The sequence below is a fragment of the Ailuropoda melanoleuca genome, chromosome 15 (assembly GCF_002007445.2).
Source record: "Ailuropoda melanoleuca isolate Jingjing chromosome 15, ASM200744v2, whole genome shotgun sequence".
In the NCBI taxonomy this organism is placed as follows: domain Eukaryota; kingdom Metazoa; phylum Chordata; class Mammalia; order Carnivora; family Ursidae; genus Ailuropoda; species Ailuropoda melanoleuca.
The window spans coordinates 41,621,050-41,627,049 of NC_048232.1; positions in this window are offsets into that span (position 1 = coordinate 41,621,050).

Consider the following 6,000-nt stretch of genomic DNA (forward strand, 5'->3'; position numbering starts at 1 on the left):
AAAGGGGTCCCAAGTGGTTATGGGTCAGTAGATTTTACCTTTCCATCTAGGGGTGTGTTTTTTTAGAGTAATCATTTTTAGAAATTCTTTTATATTTACCCTACTACTTAGGATTTTGCTTAATTGGAGTAGGAGCTCTAGAAATACTGTCAATCAATAATCTTTTTGGATGAGGTCACCTTGCTCTAGGGTATAACTACTTTGGACATCTTACCAAAGGAAGTCAGATTAGCTGGCAATAACCTGATCAATGATGCGGCAAGCAGAAGCCACTGTGGCTGGACATGAAAAGAATCTTCTATTGAGCAATCTAGTCCTCCTTGATTTGCCTTCTAGTGGGTGTGTTAATAAATGTTAGTTGATAGGAATTCAGTCTTGCATCCTGCTATGGGCAATCAGAGGGCACCTCCATGGCTTCCTGAAGTGGGGACTCGGGTACACGAAGAAACCAAGAATGAGCCTCCAAGCGTTCCCTTTGATCAGCAAACGTGAATTAGTAAAGAATTTCACTCATTTTCATCCTTATAATGCACCATGGACAATCCTCCAGGCTGATCCTATTTACTTGTTAGGTTTTCGTCCCATTTTATAAGGCCCCAAAGCAGAGAGAAAATATTTTGTTGTTTTTGAAAATAGGCATGGAATTTCTGGCATAATTGCTTTTATCGACTTCTTGAGAATTGGTACAATGATCCGCGACTCCCGGCATAATGGTGTAGTTTCATGGGGTGGTGCGTTAGCCTGTGTAAAACAGCTTTTATGCCATGAGGTGTGGTGAGTATAGGAAGTGAGGGCTACCATGAGCAGCATCTATTAACACCTGCCAACATCAAGGCACCGCGTTGGCTCCTAAGATACCGAGGAAGGAGGAGAAGCCACTGGCCCACTCAACAGTTGGGTGAGATCTGTTATTTGAACCCCAAGCAAATGGAACTGAAAGTAAAAGGGTGAGGAAGTTACTGTACACTTTTCAGAGGGGAAGGAAGGCTTTTTGGAGAAGCTTGCTGGAGAGAGAGAGAGAGGGGAGAAGAACTAGCATAGGGGGCCCGGGATGGACATCCAGGGATTGGGGGCCCAGAACTCTCACAGAGTTCTGCACAACACTGGCTCTGGGGCTGGAAGGATGGGTGAGGAGAAAGGCATCTGGGTCCAGGTCTTTCCGTGTTTTTCCCTGTTTATCCTTCATAGCCATCCCCAAGGTCCGAATCCCATTTTAGAGATGAGAAGACTGACTTAGAGAGGTTAAGGACCATACCTGAGGTCCTCCCAGATTTGGAAGAGCCAGGATTTGAAGGTCTGATTTCAAGGCCCACGCTCTTTCTCGTACTCCACACTGTACAAAGAAGCCCCCACAGATTCAAGCTCTGATGAAAAGGGATAGATGTGAAAAGTCATTCATTGATTCCACAAGTGTTCAGTGAGCACACAAGCCTTGCCAGGTCTTCTGCCGTGTTTCACTATCCCGCTCCTCTGTTAACAGTTGCCCACTTCTACAGTCCTTAGATGTGAGTTAAATATATTCGCTGATCCAACCATTCATTCATTGAATGAATATTTATCAACAGCTTCCTTTGTGTCAGGCACTGTTCTGGGAGCTGGGGACACAGTGAAGATCACACTCAACAAAGACCCCTGCCCTCATGGAGCTTATGTTCCAGTGAATAATTGAATGAATGGGTGAAAGAAAACTACCATGGGAGAACTTTAATCTTGATTCGAATGCTCCCTGGTGGCGCTGGGAGACCAGCCTCACTCCAGCCTCCCGGAGTGTAGACTCTGGCTTCTTCTCCAGCTCCTTCTAGGGATTCACAGAGGTTTCTCCTCATCCTCTCATAGAGCTGACGTCTCCCCGGTAGCTGCTGCTTTGCTATTAGTGTGCACCAGGCGGTGTGGCAATCATAACAGACCCTGTTCTTCCACTGACCTGTGATTTCCACAGGACATTTATTTGGCTACTACTGGCATCTTCAACTGGCTTCTTCTAAGGACGCTAAAGCCCCTACTTGTACCTCGCCCCCCATCACTCCATCATGTCATTGTTGACTTCTCTCTTCTCCACAAAACTGAAACTTCCTTGAAGGCAGGGGCTACATCCTGCTCCTTTTTGTACCTCTAACAACTAGCATGGTACCTGGCACATAATATGGTCCGGTAACTATTTGTAAAATGAATGAACCAAATAGTCCTTTAAAACATCTTCAAATCATTGGTATTTAGTATATCAAGACTGTCATCTACTTGCACCCAAAGTGCATCTTTCTAGCATCCACACTACCAGCATTCATTTGCTTAGATGTTTCCATCCTGCCATTCATGGATAAAAAGTTATTAATGTCAAATATTAATATCTGAGATATCTTTGAAAAGAGGAATTAGACATTGTGTACATTGCTTATAAATTTGCTTCATGGTGGAAAGATTCCCAAACCATTTCTTTCTTTTTTTTTTTTTTAAAGATTTTATTTATTTATTCGACAGAGACAGAGACAGCCAGTGAGAGAGGGAACACAAGCAGGGGGAGTGGGAGAGGAAGAAGCAGGCTCATAGCAGAGGAGCCTGATGTGGGGGTCGATCCCGCAATGCCGGGATCACACCCTGAGCTGAAGGCAGACGCTTAACCACTGTGCCACCCAGGCACCCCTCCCAAACCATTTCTAAGCAATGATAAGCCAACGTTTTGATGAACTGATATGTGTGATATTTTGTTTCCATCTTTCTGTCAAATTATTTGTATGTATTTGATGGTCTATTGAACTTGACATGCAAGTAGTTTCTTGGGAAACATTTTTGCTCCAAAGATCTACATTGCCTACCAGACCTTCACTTCACAGCTGCCTTATTGATGTCATCTGTCTCATTGAAAACTTTGTGGTTATCTCTATAAATAGCAAGGGAATATTTCCAAAGTTTTTTTTATTGGCTCCTTAATTTAAAAATTTCCTGTAGAGCCACATTGATTGCAATGGAGGGTAAGCAGGTAGACAGAGCTTACTTGTGGGAGATTCAGACTCAGTAACACTGAGGAATCTAATAGTGTGGTAGGTGCATTCATCACTTATGCTTTGAATGCCTACCGAGCTGGGTTCTGTTACTATGAGATCAAGGAAAATGATATCAAGAAAACGGACCCTTATCCGGAGTCACAGCAATATTGGAATGGGGATGCAAACTGAAAACTCTGTATTCAAATCCAGGAAAATATCTGCTCTGAAAAGGGGTGACTTAAAAATTAATGGTATCCCCATTTGAAAATATAAATGGTTATAAATATACGTGTTTATTATTTTATTTGTATTAATTGTATCCTCCCAGGTTGGCAAATTAATATTAAAGTAGTTGACAAGAATGTGAGCAAAGGGGCATTCTTGTTCATTCTTGGCAGGAGTGAAAATTAGTACAACTTTTCTAGAAGACAGTATGTATCAAATTTGGCAATACGTATCAAAAATGTAAACGATACTTTTGCCCAGCAATTTGTTTGGACTTTATCCTAATGAATAAAAATTACACAAGTTTGCAAACATGAGGGGAAATAAGTACTTTATGATGTTCATGATATTAATACTTTTTGGGGGAGCCTGCGTGGCACAGTTGGTTAAGCGTCTGACTCTTGATTTTGGCTCAAGTCATGATCTCAAGGTTGTGAAATCAAGCCCTGCTTGAGATTCTCTCCCTCTCCCTCTGCCCCTCCTGCTTATTTTCTCTCTCTCTCAAATAAATAAATAAATGTTAAAAACAACTACAACAACAAACTTTGGAAACAGCCTAAATATCCTTTAATAGAAAATGGGTTAAATAAATTCCAGCACGTTTATACCATTGAGTCATATATGACTGTCATCAAAAATTATTTAGATCTTGCTTATTGCTATGGAAATTTGTTCCTGAAATATTATCGAATGAAAAAGCAGGCTATAGAGTAATATGTTCAACATGGGCCCATTTGTAATACTAGATATTTTTAAATAGTATATGTTTCATACAGAGATCTTTGCCAAAAATGATGTCTCTTTCCAGGCTATAGTATTTGGGTGATCTTTACTTTCTTTAGAATTTTATGTGTTTGAAATTTTTATTATGAGCATGTATCATTTCTGTTACCAGAAAATAATAAAGCTATTTTTCTTTTGGAAAAAATATTCTGTATATTTCTACACTTGCCTGGCACTTTGCTTTCGTTGCGCCTCTGATAACAATTGGCAACTACCGGTAATCTTCTATTCCATTGCCCTTTATTATTTCTGTCCCCCAATCTTGGTAGCTAAAGCTCCCACGTAGACCTGTCTGGTATCCCCTGACTAACAAGTTTTGAGAGGACTTACAGAAAAGCAATCCAAGATGCAAAAACCAGACAAGCTAAAATACCGAAGAGTGGAGAACAGATCACAGTGCACAGCTGAGAATGCTTTCTAATTAAGTATTAGTTGATTTTAGTAAAATCTTTAAAAATTACCCTTAGCTCTATACTTATAAATCAGTACCTCAAGGAGTAGCCTGCAGTTAAATTAAAAAAAAAAATTAAAAGATCTTAGGAGAGAGAGATTTTTAACCATTCGTATCCATTCCTCAGACTTGTGTCCCACTATCCCTTTTTAGACTACGTAAAATTTTTAACTTGCTGAATTTAGCAGACTTGGGGCTGTAGTTATCAGTTGAAAATAAAACTGGCCACAGAGGAGAGGACATGTGACTGAATATCGTGTTTTTCTCCAGCAGGTAGAGCTGGAGCCTGTGTAACAATGCTAATGGGGCCCACAATACATTAATTATAAAGGGAAATAGCAAAGTGGACTCCAGGGTAAAATACCAATTCTAATGCATTCTATCTGGAGGGACTGTTCTGTGGGCATGAGTAACAGACGGTGTAAATATGATAAAAACACTTCCTAGGCAAATCCAGCTAAAAGATTAATTAGTGCTGTCACAAATTTTGTTCTCTTGAAACCAAATGAATGTGTTGCTGCTATTTTTGTGTTTCCTGGAAGAGAAATGCCAGGTAATACCACTGTCCCATCACTGCAAAGATAACAGCAAAAGAGAGGCTAAGGGGGGCGCCTGGGTGGCTCGGTCAGTTAAGCTTCCGACTTTTGATTTTGGGTCAGGTCTTGATCTCAGGGTAGTGAATGGGAGCCCTGCATCAGGCTCTGTGCTGGGCGTGGAGCCTGCTTGAGATTTTCTGTCTTCCTCACCCTCTGTCCCTCCCCCCTTCTCATGCATGTGCACACACGCTCTCTCTCTCTTTCTCTCTCTCTCTCTCTCAAAAAAAAAAAGAGAGAGATGTTAAGGCATCTAATACAGAAATGTACTGTAAAATGAAGTCATCCTGACAGTACATTTGGGAGAAGCATGCATAACTTCTGGTACTCTTCTTCTTAATCCCATTATTCACTAATGATAATTTCATGTCATTCTGAAAGCGTATTGGCTAATTACAGTGCACTTGCTGGACCACTAAACATTGGATCTTGTGATATTTCTTTTTATTTTACGTTTGTAGCATGGGGTGTTTTTTTCCTCAGGATTTTTTTTTTTTTTTTTTTAAAGATTTTTTTTTATTATTTATTTGACAGAGACAGAGACAGCCAGCGAGAGAGGGAACACAAGCAGGGGGAGTGGGAGAGGAAGAAGCAGGCTCATAGCAGAGGAGCCTGACGTGGGGGCTCGATCCCATAACGCCGGGATCACGCCCTGAGCCGAAGGCAGGCGCTTAACCGCTGTGCCACCCAGGCGCCCCGAGGATTTTTTTTTTTTAAAGAGCTGTGTTGACTTTAGCCGAAAGCAAATATTAATCTGTGACCTTTATTATTTTTATTGTATGTACCCCAGAGGAGAATGTAAGATTCCAGTATGCTCAGAAAGCCAAGTATGCATGTTTATATTAAGTCACTGCCAGCAGCTCTAAGGCTGTTGCTTGAGACAGGATGCAGGGCAATCTCTGACATTTTCATTATGCATTTGTCTAGCAGTTTGAAGAGGGGGAAATAATTCATGTGATTACTG